Raw genomic sequence first — 22350 nt, 5'->3', positions numbered from 1 at the left:
ATATCAATGCCGAAAAGGAAATGCATACAAAGTTTTCAAGACTTTTGGGTCTTGAGCACAAAAGTTTCAGCACAGTTCGCCAACTGCTGGCAATACTACTGTGTGCCTTAAATATCAAATGGCTTTCTTCATAATTTAAGTATATCTCTTTGTTAGGTGAACATGAGGTTTCCAAAAGGCAGCGCCTGAATTTATGCAACACTTTTGTTGTTTCTCTATGGGACTGCTCGCTGTTTTATCCAGTGTATGTGAATGTGTGAGGGCGTTTGTGTGTTTGCTTGCATTTCCTTTTTTTATATAAAGCATGGTGAGAACATATCCTTTTGTATTTTCATGCGCTACTGTTTTGTTGTCGGGTATTCCTTTTTATTTCTTGCCATTTGTTTCTGACATCTGACAAAGGCTTTGGTTACATTCTATGGAGTTTCTTAACAACATGTGGTCGGTTAACCACTGGGGCAAATAAGTAACTATTGTTGGAATATTAGCCAACATTTTAAAGAATTAAAACACATTTCCACAATTTATTGTTTATCTGTTTAAGTCTCAATGATTTTAAAATCAATTAGGCAGAGGTATGCATTTGTCAGCATAAATATTTGCTGACACTAACATAATTCAAGGTCTTTTTTCCGTATAAATGCCATTACTTGCACACACCCATACACACACACGCACACACACAGACTCATACATTGAGATATATGTATGTATAAAGAGGAGCCTACTATTTGGCAGCTGACTTGGTGCCGTTTTTAGCCTTAGTCCTTTGCTGTCCTCTACTGTGTATGTCCTTCCTTTCTGCATCTTCGACACTTTTGGTCTGTATGCCTGTGTGTGGCAATGCGTTTTGCTGCCTCTTTGCCAAAGCAGCTTTTTGTACATCTTGTATATGTATGTATGTGAGCCCTAAGGCTGTGCTTTCCAACTTTCGGAAGAGGAAATTCTATTATTTTACTCCCTGCCATGTTTCTTGATAGATAACAAATTCGTTTAAGCAAGAATTTATATACATAGAGCTTGGGGAATATGGATATGTCTATGTATATACATATGTATGTGTATATATGTACATATCTAAGTATGTACAGAAGTAAATTTAGATATTTGCTGGAATTTGTTCTTGAGCTGAGATAAAACTGAATTTCGGGCTTTAATGATAATCAAAATATCTTTGTAGTCCATTAGTAGCTCTTTTTTAAGTAACCTTAATTGATAAAATTAATATCTGTAAAGATTTATGTGAAGATTTATATATCTAAAATATAATCGAAATAATTACGCTTTGTTAAAGGTTGAAATTATGTCACAGCCAGTCAAAGCCATTAGGTCTGACGATTTTTGCTTGTGGTTTTTATTTTTAAAATACGCAGAATGCTTTTTGTCCTTTGCTTTGTCCTTTGTCGTTTATAAATTTATCTATTGTAAATAATGCCCCTTGAATAAAAATGTTGCATAATGTATAATAAAAACCAAAAATCAATTTAAAATGTGAGATAAAGCCATTGTTTTCTTTATCTTATTGGGTTTTAAATATTTTATTAATAATGATAATATTGCTAAATATTTTGTTTCTACTTATATGATGCAGGATTAAAAAGTACCTCAAGGAAAGGGAAAATTTATTTAAACTCCGCAATCTTAATACCTTTTATGAGTTTTCATTTAAAAAACTTGTTGTTATGCAACATTGCTGTCTCTTTCTGCCATTTTCCATTTAAATTTTGCATTTTAATTGATAATTTTACCCACAGACTATGTGTTCTCTGTTTAGTTAATCAATAAATGCTTCGGAGCCACGATGTTTCGTGTTTATTTTTTTCTCTTTTGTGCAAATATTTAATGAATAATCAAATTCTTAAATAATTTATTCAATTCGTTCTGCCCACTTCCGTTCTGCCATGCCATAAGTAAATATTAATGTTTGAGTAATTAAGCCAAAACACTTAATTATAATTTAATATTTCGCACAAATAGTGTCAATAAAATTTATAGTGCTTTCTTTCTCTTTTAGCACATTTTTCACTGGTCATGCAATGCCAAAAATAATTTCGTTAATGATCAAAATAAATTATTTAAACTGCACGAATGCATTAAATATAGTCATTGGACAAAAATAACAGCACTAACATAGATACACACACACACATACACATATACATAGTGTAATTAAGGCCCATAAAATGTTGTAAAATAGTATGATGATAAATTTAGTTAAATATTTCATTGCTCATAATTATAATGCACAATGTTTCTCTCATAAATTTAAAGCCATGAGTCAACGTTGCCTTTTTTTAATGACTCTCAATAATGAAACTTTTTGACAATTTTCGAAATGACCCATAACTGTATTTAACATTTTGTCTCTAATGAAATTGTTTATTAGAAATCGGAAGGCCAACTTTGACTTCACCAATTCATTCACCTGGCTCTTTGTTTTTAAGTCCACACCTTGGTAAATAACTAAACTCCTTTATTTGACTTATTGTCACTTTGTTTACAATTACTAGATCAAAGATAAAACTTAGTCTTTAAAGAGTTTGTGCAAACAAATACTAACAAGAAAAAAGTAATCCCTAATTTTATTATTAGTCCTTGCAAATAACAAATACTTTCATAATTCAGCAGATATTTCCCTTTGTAGATTCAGTGTTGAAGTGTTGTTCGGGGTCCTTTTTAGTACACTTCAAGTAGCGAGTGCAGCAAAGTGTTCAATAAATTATATGCCCTCTCCCCTTGTTTGTGCAACAAAGAAGAAGCAAAAGAAAATGTAAGAGAAGCACAGGCACAAGCAGCAGCAGAAGAAGTTGCAACAACAGCAATCGATTTGTCTTAGCCAGTAGTCTCCAGTCCAGCACACGTCCACCATGTCGTATGTGTAACAAGTGTGGCACATAAATTTCCCAGATGCTGTTTGCAAGCCACAAAATAAATTTCACAAATAATAAAAAGAAAAGAAAAGAGAAAAAAAACATTGCACATAGTCTGAAGTTTTGTGCACTTTTAGCAGATACTAGATTTCATTCAGTTTAAGACTCTGCGGTAGGAGTAGAATTTTTGTCATCCCACCACCCATTTATAAAGTTGACCAAACAAATTTGAACCAATTTGTTAAACAGAGAGAACTTTTATCATGGCTCACACTCTCGAAGGGGCACAAAGTGTGGTAGACTGGGCCTACAGAAATAAAAGTGAAAGTTATCCAGAGGTGAACAAAGGAAGTTTATTTAAAACTCAAACAAACCGCAGCAGGCCAACTGACATCGAGACAATTCACCAAAGGGAGAAGATATTAAATTTTTAAATTAAAGCTGATACTCTTAAAAGTTTTTAGCCCGTTTGGCAAAAAAGAACATATATAAGTTAAACTTTCTGGCTAGCAGCAAGTCCCCAATGACCCGAAAAGAATAAAAAAAAAAAAAAAATAGACACAATTTTTGTTGGTCGTCTGCGTTAGAAATTCTATATATATTATATAGAGTGCTAGGTTAAAGTGTGTTAAGTGCTTTTGGCCCTAGCTCAGGGCAAACTCAACGAATATTTAACAAAAATTTTAAATTGATTTTGTTAATTTGTTGGCAAGAACTTTTTGTGTAGCCATAAGGGAAGTGTCGGCGAAAGCGTTAGATAATAGACATCTATTTATTTAGTATTTAAGGCATGTCATGGTAGGTTTGATCGCTAGAGAGTTAGTAAATGAATTATCAGTGCAATAATAAAGCCTTTTACTATTATGGCTTGGAAAATGGAAAACTAAGAAAATACACAGAGAGTCTAGGGTAGAAGTAAACTGACTGCTCTACTGTGTCGATCTGACTCTGATTTTTTCTCCAAAAAAACTAGTTAAATTATTTTGTATCTGGCAAATAGCTTTCTTTTCTATGCAATTGTGATTAATTTGCTGCAGTGTCTGCAAAAATATTTATCAACAAACGAAAGAACAATTGGCGCAAGGATAAAATGATTTGAACATTTTTTAGTTAGTTAGTTTTTTGGCTAAAACGAAAAGTAAGAACAAAACAAATTCACAAAGCATTGTAGAGTGGAGCAAATACAAAAAGCAAAAATGCAATGAAATCAAAATTAAATTGTACAACAATTGCATTCCTTTGGCATTGTGTGGGTATTCTGTGTATTCTTTTGCCAAAATCCCAAATGAATAAACCATTTAGAAAAACGGAGAAGGTTTAGTTTGTGAGATAAAGTGAGTTGGTAGATAAATTTCTTTGTGCTTTTCGAATTGTTAATTTAACTTGATTTCGTTTTTAGTTTATTTAAACCATGATGTCTTTGCAGTTTCTTTCAAAAAACAAATTTTTGCTTTCAACTTAATTGTTTATTAGTTTTTTTTTTTATATTTCAAAATATATATATACTTTTTTCTTTTGCATTTGCATTTATCACACATTTTTACTTACTATTACACTTAAGATTAAGCTTTAGCTAAGAAAAATTAAAAGTCAATATTATGGTTATTGCCAAAAAGGACGGCGGGAAGATCTCTAAACGGAGACCATCTTCAAATGAAAGGTCTAGACTTTCCAAAATTAATGTAGTAGCAAAACCAGGGATAAGCAATCATTTTGATCGCGATTCTGAACCGAATATTAAGAACTTTAATGATATTCTTGGATTCAATGCGTCAGAGTCCAGTCCAGGATGTTTCCAAAGTGATGGTTTATCTGATAAAAGTCAGAGTATACCATCAGCATCACATATTAGATTTTTGTATGGCTCTAAAAAACATTAAAAATCCAAAAGGAAGAAATTTAAGAAACACAAGTCTTCATTTGACCCAATGCTTGATTCTCTAAGTCAATCTTCTTCTTTGAGTTCAATTTTTACTATACACCGGTCCAAGCCAACAAACAAATCTGTTGTTAAACAACCAACGGCAGAAAATTTGACAAATTTCGAGATAAACCTGTCATCTGGGAGCTCGGAGATAGATGATTTTACATTGGAAGGTCGGAGTGGAGACATCTTTGAAATTTTTCGCAATTTACCTAATTGAGATGAGTTGATGAGTTGACGAGTAACCAAAATGATTTGCCTCTGAAAAAATCAAGTATTAAACACTTTAATTCCAAGAAATCGGCTACCTCACGAACTGATCATTCGTTAGAAGGTTTAACTACTGAAGAATCAGTTGAAGAATCTAAAGATGCCTACACAGAGGAATACCTTTCGCAACGACCAAGCCTTTTAACCTTAAGCGAGTCGAAAATTGAAACTAATGACGACGACTTGTTTAATCTAGACATAAATTACATTGAAGTGGGCAAAACAAGAACGGAACATGACGAAATTTTACTTGAGGAACAATTGAGTAAAGCTCTAGAAGGAACTAAAAGATTGAAATTTCTAGAAACACATAACATCTGTGTAAAAATTATATCTAGCTTCGTTGAAGAGATCATTGAAAAAGTATTATATAATAGTGAAAGTAAACACGAACTTTCCAAAAAGCTCGATAACTTTAAATTGCATAAACAATTACAGCAGGAGATATCCAATTACAATGAAGAGAGAATCAAGGCACTTGAGGCAAATGAAATGATTAAACGATTCGAAGAACTTCTAGAGAACACCATATTAGAAAGGTTTCAACATTCAGATCGGTTACAGCATTTGGTAAGCGATTTGCTTATGAAAATGGATAAAATGCGTGATAAAATATCTTTGCAAAGGAATCGTCTGATTTTGGAACAGAATACATTTGCCAGTATTGACTCTGTAAGTTTGTCTAGGAGAATTCGCATTCGTACTCAATTAAATAAAAAAACTTTATTTATAATTTCTTCTAATCACTCTGTTTTTAGAAATCGGATAAATCTTTCTGTACTGGAAGAAGTCACGAATTTAAATCGCAAAATTGAAGGTAATCCATTTGTATGCTATCCTTAAAACTTTCTTTATAATTTAAACATTCATTTCTAGTACGAAATTATGAATTAAGGAGATTGCAAACATCGCTAAATTCTAACATTCATTGCATTAGCCATATGCGATGTAGGGGAAAATTACTCAAATCCAATTTGCTGAAAACTGAAATGAGTCTAAAGATAAAAACGAGTCAATTTAATGAGTTACGTGAACAGATCTATAGCGTTAATCAGAAGCCCAATCGAATACATAAAGAGATCAAAACGGTCAAACATCAGAGTGGCATAATGCATTATCCTTTGCTGATGACCGATTATGATATGACATACAAAACGATCGCAAGTGAATCAGTTGAAAATGCAATACCAGAAACTTTTAGAGAAAGTCACTCAAGTCGAGGAGGCCAATCAAAAAAGAAGAATGAAGGGCCTTGCTTATTAAAAAAAATTTAAAAAGGCTACAGTTTTGGTAAGGAGCAGTTAGTCCTTATCTCGCAGAATTTAAAGCTTAAATTGAAATAAACATGTTTGAATTAAGAACAGTTCAGAACATGTCTGAAAGTAAACTAATTTGTGTAACTAGAAAATCGCAATGTTTCAGCTTCGGAAAACGCATTGCAAAATGCAAAAACTGCATTTACGCCTCCCAAAGGATATTAAATTTATGCAACGTTGTCAAATCTAGACCAGAAAATATTCATTCCATTTTCATTTATGTTGACAAAGAATGAAAAAATAATTTACAATCGAGGGTGGAAACGCTCTGTAAATATTTTGGTAAGATGAGGGATTATTGAACGTATTTCTATTTAAAATTTTTGCAAAGAAATTAATTTCCGGCATGAACGAATTTATGTAAGGGAAACCTGAATGCCTGCGGATTTTCTTCAATTTCATTCTCTTTTAGCCAGAAAGGGACTAAGGAGTCATTTAAGTGTCAATCGTTTTCTTTGCGGCCGTAAAAAGTCTCCTGCAAAATTGTGATTAAATTTGCTGCACATTTTTGTCAACACATAAGATCCAAGTTCAATGTAGTCGGATTTATCCTCATATAACTATGCCGTTTAATATATGCCAATTTCCTGCTACCCAATCGCTCATTTTATTCTTGCAAATTACAAAATTAATTGCATCAGTTGGGGGTCGGCAACTTAGGCGGTGCTTCCTGTTTCCGGACAACTAAAAGGATTCAGTGAAATCGATCAAATTGCATATATCGAAGTGAGTAAGTATGTATGCCCAGGACACTTCAATTTACGTCAACAGTTGCCTATTTCAAAATGCATGAGGATGGGATGGGAAGGAGCTGGTTAAAGGATTTTAGTTTACAATTTACCAAGTCTAATGACTGAATTCATTTAGAAGCCACTACAAAGGCAGATAATTAGCATGTCTAAAGCTAATTGTCAGACAGAAAGATGTTGGAATTAGTTTTTGTTAGTTAGTTACAAAGGCTAACAAATACTTTGGACAAATAATGAAAAATGTTGTCTGATGACAATAAAATTTAACATTCAAATGTAAAATAACTTTAAAGAACTTTTGTTTAGATAGTGCATTGTTTTTCATAACTATATGGTAAAGTTACTCATTTTACTTCTCGCACCACTCACAATGTTAATTAGAAAAGTTTATTTCTCTGGAAAAAATAGCACTTAAATTACTCTTACAAAGTGTCGGAGACTTTGTTGATTGATGCTAAGCAGATGAAATTTTCTAATTTATAAAATGAGTTGAGTTTGCGGCCACTAAATGCATTCTGAACAGCTGCTCATACTCGGGCACTGAAAAATTAGCCAACTCAAGAAAAACAAAAAAAGCTGAGAATATGTGTTACCTTTCAAAAGCCGACGTGGGTATCCTCTACCTTAATTAATTTCATAATCATACAACGAAACGAAAAGTTTTGTAAACGGGTCCGGAGAAAGTAAGTAAATTCCACCACACATACAAGTATATAGCAAGGACCCTAATAGAATGACCACGGTTTCAACAACTTGAGTTCCTGTTACACTTAGATGACCCATTATTGTGATTACCCGTCCCAACTAACCCTCACAGATATGAGAGACCCTTTCGTGCATCAACCACTTAACATTTCTTTTAGTTTGTTCTCCTGCATTTGCCTTTATGCTTCCTACCTACCCTAAGGCTCTTTGCTGTCCTTTTAACATTATAATCCCCAAAATGGTAAGACCTTGAACCAGTCGCAAACATAAATGGGAAGCAAAGTAATACTAAACAGAATGTATATCCCCAGTCTAGTCCAGGACAATTGCTTTGCTGTGCGTGTGAGATGACGCAGCTTGAGCGAGCTTAATGTGTGTGTTTCTTTTATACTTATTGTTGTTGATGAAATTATGGCCAAATATATAAAGAATGTGAAGAGAGAGAGAGAGAGAGACAGCCAGATTGTTGTCAAAACGAGTTCCTTAAAAATACAGCATACTTATTTGGGCAAATGCATATACACATATGTAGTTCTGATTTAACGAGTTAAAGTGACCATGAAGAAACACAAATATTTTTCAAAATATATTATCGTTCGAACTTTAATCAATACTATTAATAGCAATTTTGCTTTGGTATTTATCTCTCAAGATACTTTATTTTTCCCTTTCAGCGTGTCAATTAGTTGAGCTCTTGTCCGTGGTTCACGCTTTCAATGTGGTTTCATTAGTGACCAAGTTAATGGATCGGCGAATGCGGTTTAACTTTCAGTTGCCGTCACTTGGCTCTTGCCACACGAGCCATACTTATTTAACAATTTTAGCGGTTTACTTTTTTGTTGCAACTGAAAAACTTTCCATCACCAATTTTTCTTTCAACCAAAAGTTTTTCCATTCCTCTTACCCAACATCTCGGTCCCTGTCTCACGTTATCCTTTGCCCTGTGTCTTTCTTTGTCGCTTGCTTTGTTACGTATAAATTGCTGTCAATTAGTTTAATTGTTTTCGTAATGTTTTCTTTCCTATAGTTTCTTTTCATTCATGTTACGCTCTCGTTGCTGATAGGATCATCATTGATTAGTTGTGCAATTTCGGTTTCTTTTCACTATGTTGTTTGCTCTCTCTTTTCTTTTTGTCGTTTCCATTCTTAAATATTGCATTGCGGTTTTAATTACCAACAAAACTTGATCGAAAACTACTAAAAAATTCTTAAGGCAATAACATGAGACAAAGAGGCATTCAGTTGTGAATTATTTAAAGTAACTTTAGTTTCTCTCAACATTTCTAACTGCAACTATAAAAAGAAACATGAGCTCAAGAACTTTGACGGGTATCAATAAGATTCAAGAATTAAAGCAAATAGGCTTCATTGGAAGTCTGTTCCAAATAAGTTCTATAAGCTTACAAGAGTATCGAAACTTGCTGAATTTTTTCTGTTTGACCATATAAATAATCGTATTCATATAAATATTTTCGTGTATCAAATTTTAGCTCAATTGACAGTTGAATTGATGTTTGTATGTGTGTAATACATATTTATGACAGTTTGTTTTTTAGTGATAGTAAATTTTTCTCTCTCTCTTTTTTTATGTGTATTTTCCCTTGCTTATTGAATGCACAAAATTGGCCAATCATTGACGGACTTTATTTATATGAGAATAATTTTATGTTTTTGGGAATTAAGTGGGATATATACATTTTTGATTGGGCAGTGAAATATGTAAGTCCAAAGATTAGTTGGTCAACAGAAATGAAAACATTGTGTTATATAAAAGACTTAAATGCAAAGTGAATTCGCATTCAATATGCAAAGGCAATTAAATGATATCACTTTATTTCGATAGACTTTTTTTTTCTATGTTTTTTTTGAATTTAATTTCTCCAAAACAAACTTTGCTCTTCAATAAATTACAAACTATCAGCACTTCAATGGAGGTCACTTCTTGTGCTTTCCTTTGCAGTTTTTCTCTCCTTAGCAGAGTCCTCTCATACTATACATTACAGACCATTACCAAAGAAAGGCTGTTTGCTGTCCGCATCGCGGTTTGTTATTTGTTTGTGCAATTGCATTAGGGAATTTAGCTCTTTCTGCCTCTCTCTGCCCCACTCTATACAATATTTATTTGATTTTTGTTTACCTTTTGTAAAGTTTAATAAATTTTAAAGCTTCCCGCTGTGGTTGTGTGCGAATCTTTCATTCTCAAATTTATGGCCACAAACGAGAGAAAGTGTTGAAAATAATATATGACGAATAAAATGTGTTTCCCATGCTGTGAAGTGATTTTCCCAGCTATTCGCTTTTATTCTACCTACGTCCATATATTGTATACTATGCGAAAATGTCCTGCTGTTTTGCTTTATTTTGTAGCTGCCTGTCTCTCTCTTTTTGTATTTATTAGCATATTTCTCCATCACTTCGTCACCTAATGATGTCGAAATGCGTGGAGGGAGAGGTAGGGCAAAAACTGTAACCATTATCGTAACCCCTGGATAAAGCTACTATATTCGCAGATGATTTCCAAGTCATTGCTTTTCCACATGTGGAGTGGATTTGATTTTGTTTGCGTGACGAATTTGCAATTTCTCCTCCCGCATATTTCGTTTTATTTCCCATACGTGCAGGGAAACCAAAAAACACTAGCAAAATTATAGTGAAAAGCAATGTATATTGCAATGCCATAATCATATAATATTATTACAATTCGGTTGTGTCATTTCAAGTTGGCAAAATAAATAAGTTTGTTATATAAACTAGTTCATCTGATCCACAGACTAGCCAGTTTCCACCCAGTTTCTGGTAGTGAGGTAAAACTAAGTTAGCTGTTGTGTTGCCGGTCGAGACGACATTAGTTACATCAGATTTCATCAAAGACGATGACAAAATGAGATTCTGCTTTGTTAAGCCATTAAAATCAAGGAATGTATAAAACTTTATATTTTCTGTTATAAATTGTGTTACCCAAAAGCAATTAAAATAAATTAAATAAGAACATTTTCTTATAATTATTTTTATTTGCCATCTATTTAAAACGACAATAAGCAAATATTATTAAAGGTAATCATGAAATTGGGGTGGAATCACCAGTCCCTATCACTGATCTAAATGGTCAAATGGATGACTTCGTTTGTTTCCTTTCTATTAATTCTATTTCTGATTCAATAACCATCAACTATATTTGACAAAATGCTCTTAATATTATTTTGTTTAAACAAAATGAAAACCAATTAAATGTATCTGCTCAATATATTTAATAAACAATTTAAATTTAATCTTTGTCTGACTTGTTCTTCCTTTCAGAGAAAAGGGACGAGACTAGAGGCTAGAAGAGTTTCCATTTTATAAAGGTCACTTTTTATTTTGCAATTTAAACCTTAATTTCGAAAACTGTTAAAAAAACTTCAATTTATTCCCTCTGGAACAATATAAAGTTTGACCATCCGAAAACTTACTTCCGTTATATACACAAACACATATGCGTTTTATAAGTACTCAAAACCATTATTCATTCCTTGGAGAGTTTGTGTCGTAAACATTTTCGTGAGATGTATGTACATATACACACCCACATCCGTATACATATGTATAGGGAAAGATGTATATATATAGGAAGTAGCAAATGCATATAGCGAACTTTTCATCGGTTTTTCTTGCCTTTTTTTTCTTGCTTGTTGCGTGTTGCGTTCAAAGAGAAAGTTGAACTTCAAACTTTGGCATGGCACTCAGCTGCACTCTCGAGTTACTACCGCGCTTCTGTTTTCGGCAATCCTTCGCTTCACTGAACAAGTTTTGACAACAACGCCAGGGACGTTGCAATTTATGCATTCCCCCTGGAGATACAAAAACAATAGCAAACAAAAAATCTGGCACAATCAATCTGCAATGTACCGGGGTATGCAACAAGGAATGTCTCAATTTTCGCTGAACTCGCGGACTCAAAAGCAGCTTTGAGCGCCCTTAACGACAGAAAAAATAATTGCAAATTTTCTCGCCATATTAGTTAGTTACATATTTGCCATGCAAAATTCCATTGAGCATGTATAAAGGAATTTCGATATGAATAATTCTATCTTGGAGACAAAAGCAACCAATTTTAGGGAGTAAACCAAATTGATTAACTGGAAAATTTGTTTGAAGATGAAAGTTTTACTAAAAAATGTTTCACACTTTAACAGAAACCTTTACTCGATGGTTTTTTTCTACTTGTATAAAATCTTTTATTGATAAACAGTCTCCTTTGCAGTGAAGTACGTCTGGAAAGCGTAAACCAATTCCACATGGTAAATAGACAAGGTGAAAAAGGGTCGACAGACACATTCAATGTCTCGTCAAATATTTAAATTGAATTTTATGGGTCTGTCATGAAGTTTGAAATAAATAATAATTTAGCATGTATTCTATGGCCCTAATCGTATTTCGTTATATTGTATTTATTGCCAGTAGACAGCTTAGCCCATATAAATGCCAATTATGCATAATAGGCTGTGAATCATTTCTATTAGCTTCTTCTCAGAGTGCCCTTTGAGGGTGATTATGATTGATTTTTTCGCACAAAAGATCGAAAAATCATATATCAATTTATGTCGTCATTTTGCAAAATTGATTTAATATTAGATGAGAAATTTGGATTAAAATAAATTGGAATTTAAAAAGAGTGTCAATTGCGTTCCACGGGGACTTTTAATATTTTTTTACATTACTTTTTCCTCGCAGTTGTTAATTAATTATAGTGGGCAATGACTTTTTTTTGTCATTTTCGCCATGGCTTGAGAGAGTACAAAGGGTTCATTAACAAAATGGATGTGAATAGAAAAGCATTGAACTAAGTGTTAAACAAAAACTACGTTGAGGGCATGGGGCAATTTTTGTTCATAGCGACTGTTTAGACAGCCTCCAGTTAAAAGTCATTAAATGCCTGAATGCATTGCAAGAGAAATTCAAATAGAACGGCATTTGAATGAATGCTTTGGGTAAGTGGAACTGGGCCAAAAGTGAATGCGTGAACAGTTGACTGGTTAAACAAGGGCATAAAACACTCAACGGCTAGGCCAGATGATGATGACGACGATGATGATGGGGGTAGACGGCAAAGGAAACCAAGACCATGAGGGAGAAACAAAAAGGAGGAGTACAAAAAAGCGAAATCTTTTACTGAAATGCCCTTGAACTGTGCAGAATTCCCCCACAGTTGCCGTTACCTCTTCAACTAAAGAGATTTCAATGCCAAAACAACTTTGATTTACAGCATTTAATTTATTTTTCTCAGTCTTATATTCCCATCGGCTATCTTGTGGATGGATAAATAACTCATACGCAGTGTGTGTCAGAATATGGATTGCACTTATTGAAGTTGAACGAGTGGAAAATGTATATTCATACAAGTTACAATTTTATGTACGCATATTTAAATTTTAACTAGAAAAGGGGGAAAAAAAGGAAAATCCTATCCCAACTGATGGCTAACTGTTTAGCATTTAAACACCTCAAGCTTCTGTTTAATGATGAAAGCCACTCAAAAGTTCGACATGCAATTAATGCAGCTAAACTGGTACGCAACATCAACATGTCCTGGCTGCAAAACTCTCATATATGTGTCCTGAAATAAATCTCCAGCAAAAAAGACCCAAGCCTCCTCCTATACACATTTTCAGTTAAAAACTTTCCAGCAACAGTTCCACACCATTCATTAGCATGCAAATTTGAAAATTTATCAGTTGGTGGTCCTCGGTCCTCTGATGTTAGACCTGGTGCCAGAGTCAGTGCTCCTGTTCATGCTGTTCGTGCTGCTCATGGTGCTGTTGATGTCGCCGTCGCTGGGTATTGGTTGAGAGTTTTTGGGGACAGAGGCACCACAGATGTGGAAGCTTCGCTAACTGCATCAACTCGCATGACAAAGTTTGTCGCACAAATTATATACACAGATGGAGAAGATAGAGGAATCGAGTAGAGGCAAGAGACAACTATACCACATAAGGCCAGACAAAAATTTCTAGTCATAAGTTAACCAAAACTCACACTTTCACACTATTCCCAGTCCCGATGGGAGTTGCCAGTGGCACTGGCACTGGCTGAGTTACGGTTCAGGACATATGCTATAATAACTATTTATGGTCCTGACCTCAAAAATATGCTTGAGTGCATTCATTGGCCGTAGCCCGAGAGTTGATCAGTTGACGTAGTTCAATTAACTTTTCGGGTAAATTAAACTGTTTCAGTTGACAATTAAATTCGATCGAAAATGCCTTTAAAAATTTAGTGTAATTTCCTGACTTTAAATTTGCTTGTTTTTGAGAAATGAAGACAATAGTATGGGAACTAATAGGCTTAATTACAAGCAGACAGTTTCGACCATGGCTACATTGAATGGATTGATTCCTGGGTAACGTTAGGCATCAGTTGTGCGTCAATGACAATAGAAGAGCGTCCTTAATGATGCGATAAATGGTCATTGGATTGCCAGCATTGCTTGTGATTTAATTAGACAAGATTAAGATATTTATATACGAATACGAAATCCAAAGAGAAAATGGGTTTAACTGGCTGAAACAAGAATATATGATCAGTCACACTTCAACCTCCACAGAGATAAGACGTGTCACAGCAAACCAAACCTCGCTCTACGCAACAAAAAAACAAACAACAACAAAATTCAAACTCGACAAACAAAGTTTAAGCACAAAGCAAAACAAAAAACGAAAACAAAACACTCACTGCTAACCGTTAAGCCGGGCTTGAGCCCAACAACACCAACCATGCGAGAACCACCAGACATTCAACCCAACAACAAACATTTGGGCGAACCAACATACATAATATTAAAACGAAATGATAACTGTTCATTTGAAAAAGTATCACCGTTCATAATTAAAAAAACAATTGACTACACTTGCGGAGGCGAAGTCGAATCTTGCAAAAAAATAAGGGACGGCTCACTTCTAATAAAAACAAAAAACAAACTGCAAGCATTAAAACTATTAAAACTAACAAAAATGACTGATATCAATGTTTCCGCGTCAGAACACAAAACATTAAACTTCACAAAAGGAGTAATCTACTGCAACGAACTTCGAGGCATAGATGAAAATGATATCCTACAAGAACTAAAGACACAAAAAGTAACAGAAGTAAAAAAAATATTAAAAAAAACAACCAAATACAACACAACAAATTAACAACAGTCAAAACAACAACGCCATACTTATCGAAACCGGACTCATCACTCTAACATTCGCGACTCCCAAACTACCAGAAGCCGTCAAAATCGGATACGAAACCGTACGCATCAGGCCTTACATCCCTCTTCCACTCAGATGTAAAAAGTGTCTTCGCTTTGGACATCCTACATCTGTTTGCAATAGCCAGGAATCATGCAAAAACTGCTCAGAGCCAAACCATACAGACGAGATCGAATATTGTGCAAACAATAAAAAATGCCTTAACTGCATTAATAACCCAGAACTAGACCATCAACACTCACCCCTCGACCGCCAATGCCCCACATTCCGCAAACAACAAGAATTAACAGCAATAAAAATCACCGAAAAGGTAGACCACAAAACAGCACTTCACATATACTCCACAAGACACAGCCAGCAATTGGGAAACACATACGCCAACACGCTTAGACGTCCCACTCCGCGCACAACTAATACCCCAATCGACACACTACACAGGAATATTAACACACACCCGCAAAAACAACCCACCCCCGCATCAACCACCGGACACAACCCACCAGCCAATTCAACAAGAGTAACAAAGTCTCCAACACTACAACAAGCGAAAGATAAAATGCAAGACACACCAGAGGACATGGAAACCGACGGTAACCCAAATACATCATACTCATCACAACAAACTAAAGATTTAAAAATAAGAATTTTTGCCAAAGACCCCAAGACTAACCCCCTTTCTACCAATTTCAAACCCCCAAAAACAAAAACAAAAACCATACCCCCAACCAAAAACCAACAGACCAACAACAGCGACAGCGAATCCACATAAGCAACAAACTTCATTAAACTAAGCCTTACTTAACATAAAATATGCTAAGAATAATACAATGGAACTTAAAAGGGTACACTAACAACTACATCGAACTCCTAACCATAATAAAAAAATACTCACCACAAATAATATGCCTTCAAGAGACACACTATTATAACACACACATACCCATACCCATTCCAATTAACTACCAAATTTTTACCAACACAGCTTCCAACAGGTTTGGCGGCACAGCCATATTAGTTCACAAAACCATCCAAAACACCCAGATAAACCAAACCGACCATTTTGAATCCCTTAGAGTTGAAATAGAATCTAAATTAAAAATCCAAATTACCTCAATATACCTTTCCCCTAACAAGACTTTCTCCCTTAAATCCTTAAACGACAACCTCAACCCAACCAACAACACAAATCACATTATCGTAGGTGACTTCAACAGCTGGCACAACAGCTGGGGTTCACCACACCCAAACAGAAGAGGAAAAATCCTTCACAAATTTCTACAAAATGCTAACCTCCACATCCTAAACGACGGGTCCCCAACACACCTTTCAACACACAACACATTCACACACACCGACCTGTCACTATGTTCTCCACAGCTTACCCCATTCACTAATTGGGAAATTATCGACGACCTCCACGGAAGCGATCACTTTCCAATCCTTATCTCCTTATTTTCTCAATCAAAAACAAATAACTTCTTTCGTCCTTTTTTCAAAATTAAAGAAGCCAACTGGTCAACTTTTACCCAATCAACACACGCTTTAAGTGAGAAAATACCAATAAGTCCAAATATTAACAAAGAAACTGCAAACATTTGCAAAATCATTATTCAAACTGCACACCACAACATACCACAATCCTCTCCCAACCGCTTCAAAAAAAATACACCATGGTGGAATAAAACTCTCACCGAACTCAGAGCCAAAAAACAAAACACATGGAAAACTTTCAAACATAATAGTAACACTGATAATTTAATTAATTACAAAAAAGCCAACGCTCTCTTTCGGAGGGAACTTAAAATATCCAAAACCAGAGCTACAACCGAATTCACCTCCACAATACGACAGAACACACCCTCCCACAGAATCTGGGCCAATATCCGACGCTTTTGCGGACTCAACCCAATCAAACAAATCCACTGCATAAAAAACCCAACCAACAACTTACCCACAACAGATACATCCTCCATAGCCCAACTATTTGCCCAACACTGGTCAGACCAATCCAAAGACATCAATTTCAATCCAACCTTTATTACAAACAAACACTCTAATAAACCATTGAACTATATACCCCACCCCTCAGCACAAATAATAGAAGCCGACATAACGCAAATTGAACTCCTATCCGCACTTCACTCACTTAAAGGTACCACACCGGGCCTCAATAGAATATCCTACCCTATGATAAAAAACACCTCTAACACAGTCAAAACAAGAATTACCCACCTCTTTAACAATGTATTTAAAAATTTCATCCCACAATCATTTAAAACCAGTCTAGTCATCCCCATTCTCAAACCCACCTCCAACAAAACATTTATAACCAACTATAGACCAATCTCCTTAAACTGCTGCCTATCAAAAACCCTCGAAAAAATCATAGCCAAACGTCTTTGGTGGTTTGTCACCAAAAATAACCTAATCCACCCCAATCAATCCGGATTCAAACGTGGCAAGTCGGTTTCAGACGGTCTGCTCACAGCAGACTACCTAATAACCAAATCGCTGCGTCAAAAAAAGCACTGTTCTGTCATTGCCCTTGACTTCTCAAAGGCTTTCGACAGAGTCGGAGTGCATTCCATAATTGACCAACTAATAGATTGGAAACTGGGCCCCAAAATTATAAATTTCATTAAAAACTTTATGTCCAACAGGAAAATTAAAATAAAAATCAACAACACATTCAGTTCTCCCTTCCCACTCCTTAATGGCATTCCCCAAGGTTCACCAATATCAGTTATCCTCTTCCTAATTGCCTACAACAAACTTGCCAATATAATCAGCTTACAAAAAGAAATCCATTTTAGTGCCTATGCAGATGATTACTTCCTTATAGTCCCACTCAATAGAGAAAAAAACCAAACATTCAATCTAGATTCCCTTTTTGCAAACATCCAAGAATGGTGCTCATACTCTGGAGCATCATTATCCCTTAACAAATGCCAACACCTACACATTTGCAGGAAACAAAACTGCAATTGTACCCTATCCTCCAACAATATAGCAATCCCCCTAGTAACCCAACTCAAAATACTAGGACTAACAATAAACAATAAATACAGATGGGACTCACACATTAAACACATCCAACCATCCCTTAACAACAAACTGAATATAATAAAATGTTTAGCAAGCCCCAAGTTTAACTGCAACACCCATACACTTCTTAACATAACAAAGGCAACACTCATAGCCAAAATAGACTACGCCATATTCATTTATGGCCACGCGCCTAGATCTACACTAAACAAACTAAAAACAACATATAATGCTGGAATACGCACAGCCCTTGGCGCTCTCCCCTCAACACCCATCCCCAACCTACTTTTCGAAGCCAACCTACCTACAATAGAGCAAAAAAGAAACCTCATGACAGCCAAAACATACAAAACAATCCTCCACAGTGCTAACTCTCCAATCCATAAATTCACCATTCAAATAAAAAATCAAACTAATAAGAAACTAAAATCCACACTAGAAAAAATCATTACGCTTTGCAAAGACCACAACATTCCCCACCTTCCACCACCCAACAGACAAACAATCACACCTCCATGGCTATTTCCACCTTCCACCATCAACACTTCCTTACATAAGTTTAATAAACCTGACACATCACCAGAAATATATCAAAAAATCTTCCTAGAACATAAAGACAAACACAAAGAACACAAATATATATTCACAGATGGCTCCCTGCAACACAAAACTGCCACATTCGCCATAACCACCGATATAACAGTTCTAAAAACAGGCATCCTACCACACTACTCCTCCATCCTCTCCGCAGAAACAATAGCCATTCTTGAAGCAATAAAGCTAACAAGAACCAAGAAAGGTAAATTCATAATATGCTCCGACTCCCTGTCAGCTATCAAATCCATAAGCAACATCAACAACAATAATTTGTACCCCACTTTAATAAGATCCATCTTAACAAAAACCTACACCAAAATAAAACTCCTCTGGATCCCCAGCCACTGTGGCATTAAAGGTAACGAACTTGCCGACCAAACCGCCAAATCGACCATAAATATGCCCCTCCACTACACCCCAAACTTTAATTGCACTGATATAAACAAATTCCTTAAAAATAACTTATCCCAAAAACTTAAAAACAACATAGATAGCTGCAACACATGGTACCAACAGTTAAACAGCAATCGAACACACACAGGAGACTATCTCAAAAACACTTTACAAAGAGACATAACAAGGATGGACCAAATAAAAATTCTAAGACTTAGATTAGGACACACAAGATTCACTCAACAGCACTACATCAACCCGAACGACATAACACCCTGTCCAAACTGCAACTCAACATCCGACCAAAACATAGAACACGTACTAAAAAACTGCCCTGCAACCTCCCACATTAGGGAAGAAATCTTTGAACAAGTTTGCCCCATATCAATCCTTGCAAACCCTACTCCAACAAACCTCTTAATGATTATAAACTACCTCAAAAAGTCAAACTACTACCACATCCTATAGGTTTAAATTTATAAAATATAATTAATCAAACAAAATGTAAATAAATAAATAAAATAGGTTAATAAAATAGGTAAACTAAATATGTAAATATGTAAATACACAAGCCGAAGGCCCAAGCAGCTAGCGCTTAGTAACTAAGTTCCGACTACTTTGTAATTAGTCCTAACTCTAAGATAAATAAATAAATAAGAATATATGATATACGATAGTTAGCTCCATTGGATGACTTTCTTTGCTCAAAAACTCACCACACATGTAGAAGCAAATTGTCAATGTGAAAACTTTGCAGACATACAAGTTGCATATAAAGGCAAGCTACATACATATGTACATGTGAGATAAAATTAGACGTTAGTAACTTTTTTCAACTACTTTAATTAAAGATTGGTTACTAGTGTGTTTGTTTAAAAGGAGTAAGCGAGAATAGGTTAGTTTCAGTTGCTTTAAGCTGTTTGGTATGCGCATAAATTTCTCACTCGCTCACAAAGTCAATTCGTTTGGCCAGGAAATCCAATAAACTGTCGCTGTCAGTTGGTTGGTGGACAATTTTACTCCAAACTGTTTTTCACATTGGCTTTTCTGTCCTTCATTCCGGCTGTCAGACAGTAACTGCAATATACAAAACGCATCCTGCAAGGAATCAATTTTTATTACTTCCCCCACATAGCCGTAGAGAGTAGTTTTAGAGAATAGTTTTAATTTTTTGCTGGTTTGCAACACTCAGTCTTTGTTTCGTATCTATGAAAAGTTGTTCAACGCTTTACGAATGATGGGCGCCTAAAAGTATGTTGTGAGTAATCTTCGAATCTCAAAAAAAGCTAAGCTTTGCAAATTATCCAGGCCATGAATATTTCGAAAACAAAAATTTAACAAAATCCATAAAAATGCCATAAAACATTGTGAAAACTCCTCCTCCTACTCGAACCGCCCTTTGACCCTCTGGATTACGTGTATCAAAGTTATCATAGCCGACATCAATCTTGTGTGCGGCAGCAAAAAGAAAAAACAACACACACACACACACACACACACACACACACACACTCACACTCACACTCAAAAAGAAAAAGTGAAGGCAGACAATTGACAAATCGGCGTTTCCGGTTTCCTGTTGCTTGCCACGGTAGCATAAATTTGACATAGCCGGTGAATGTGAGTGTGAGTTTGAGTGAGTGTGCGTGTGTATCTACGAATATATGTGAGTGTGTGTGCGTGTGGGTGTGCCGTAGGATTTTCAAATAGAGACATTAAGGTAAATAAAAAGGTATTGTACCATGAAGGTTGATGAATTGACGCATTTGAATTATGTATTTTTTCTTTCTTTTGAGGCCAAAGTTGGTTGCCTGGTTTCTCCTGGTATATCAGAATTTGGCATTCATCTGTGCACATTCAAGGGGGTAATAAACGAGCAATTTGGGGTTAACAAATCGAGCGATCTGAGCCAAAAAGATGTGAGTCGCATATTTATTGAATTCATATTGAGACCCGACCATATAAAACAGAAGCTTAAGAGCACATAATCAATTGAAGGCTCATTCCTGCACAAAAAGTGAAAGCCAATCGAGATATGGATAAATTTAAATAAATATATTTATAACATTTCCTGCCTGCAATTTTCATTTTAAATGTCACATCGATTCCGATGGCATTATTGTTGCTTAAATGTATTGTACATATTAAATTCTTATCACGTTTGGTTTAAATTCACACTCGATGGTGTTTCTCACACATGTCGAATGCGTGACATTCAGAGTATTTAACATACAATTACCAAGTGTATGAATAATGCACACAGATGGCTATAAATTTTCAAACAGCCTACTATATATCTTTGTGTGTGTATATGTTTCATTATGAATGTATTTATATTTGAACAAAGGTTTTAAATTACTTTCTTTGCCAGATGATAGTATAATTTGTTGTATCTTTTTCAAGTGGTGGGTTTACCATATAGGCAAACTTATATTATAATAAAAGAAAATCACATTAAAATATTATAGAATTTTAGAGTCTAATTGAGTATTTGAAGTATTACTTTCACTTGTTTTCGATGAAGAGAATTTCATTATCAAACTTAGAGAAAACATCTTAATCAAACAGTTGCCATATATAAAATTTTGACAAAAAGGGTTTTTATCATAGTTTTTTTATGAATGTTTGATAAACGTTTCTATTTAGATTGAACAGATTGGACAAGAACATTTGAATAAACTTGCAACATATCTTCATTCTTACTTTTTAGAAGATATTATTTTTGTTTGACGTCTTTCAGTTACAAAGAACTAAATTTGGAAAGACTAAATCTCTAAAAACACAATCAACAAAATAGGAAACTCTTCAATTTAGATTATACAAATTTTTTGACAAATTGTCTGGAATAAAATTGTGAACAAAAAACTACTAAATATGAAGAAAGTTTACTCTTAATTAACGACTTATCCACCTACAATTTGCTCAAAATTTGTTCATCAGATAGATAAATACAGGGAAATGCTTTAATTTTTGGGTGTGAACTTTCTTTGTCGACATGTTGGCTAAAACAGGTTGTGAGCGGATTGATACAAGTATTTGCAACACCAAACACCTGTTGCTTTTTTTGAGAATTGTTGATGCAACATGTTGCTTGCCACACAATTGTAATAAAATCAAATGAAAATTCTTCACAACAATTTTTTTGGAAAATTCAAAATTCGCTTGTTCAACAATTGTTTCCAACTGCAATTTGAACTTTTATTGACTTACTCGTTTACCTTAATGCAAGCAACTTGTAATTACAATCCA

At 34.8% G+C, this 22350-nt stretch overlaps 1 long non-coding RNA gene across 1 annotated transcript; it reads left to right on the top strand.

Moving 5' to 3' along the window:
* The first annotated feature begins 5617 nt into the window (after positions 1-5617).
* Positions 5618-6427, top strand: LOC137581232 (uncharacterized). The gene is made up of 3 exons (XR_011033107.1): positions 5618-5736; positions 5823-5881; positions 5941-6427. It is a non-coding gene; the product is annotated as an uncharacterized lncRNA (long non-coding RNA).
* Positions 6428-22350: the final 15923 nt, after the last annotated feature.

This window comes from Drosophila tropicalis, unplaced genomic scaffold, assembly GCF_018151085.1.
Source record: "Drosophila tropicalis isolate 14030-0801.00 unplaced genomic scaffold, ASM1815108v1 contig_845, whole genome shotgun sequence".
Classification (NCBI taxonomy): domain Eukaryota; kingdom Metazoa; phylum Arthropoda; class Insecta; order Diptera; family Drosophilidae; genus Drosophila; species Drosophila tropicalis.
The sequence above is the reverse complement of the archived record's forward strand: the minus strand, read 5'-3'. Positions and strand labels throughout refer to the sequence as shown.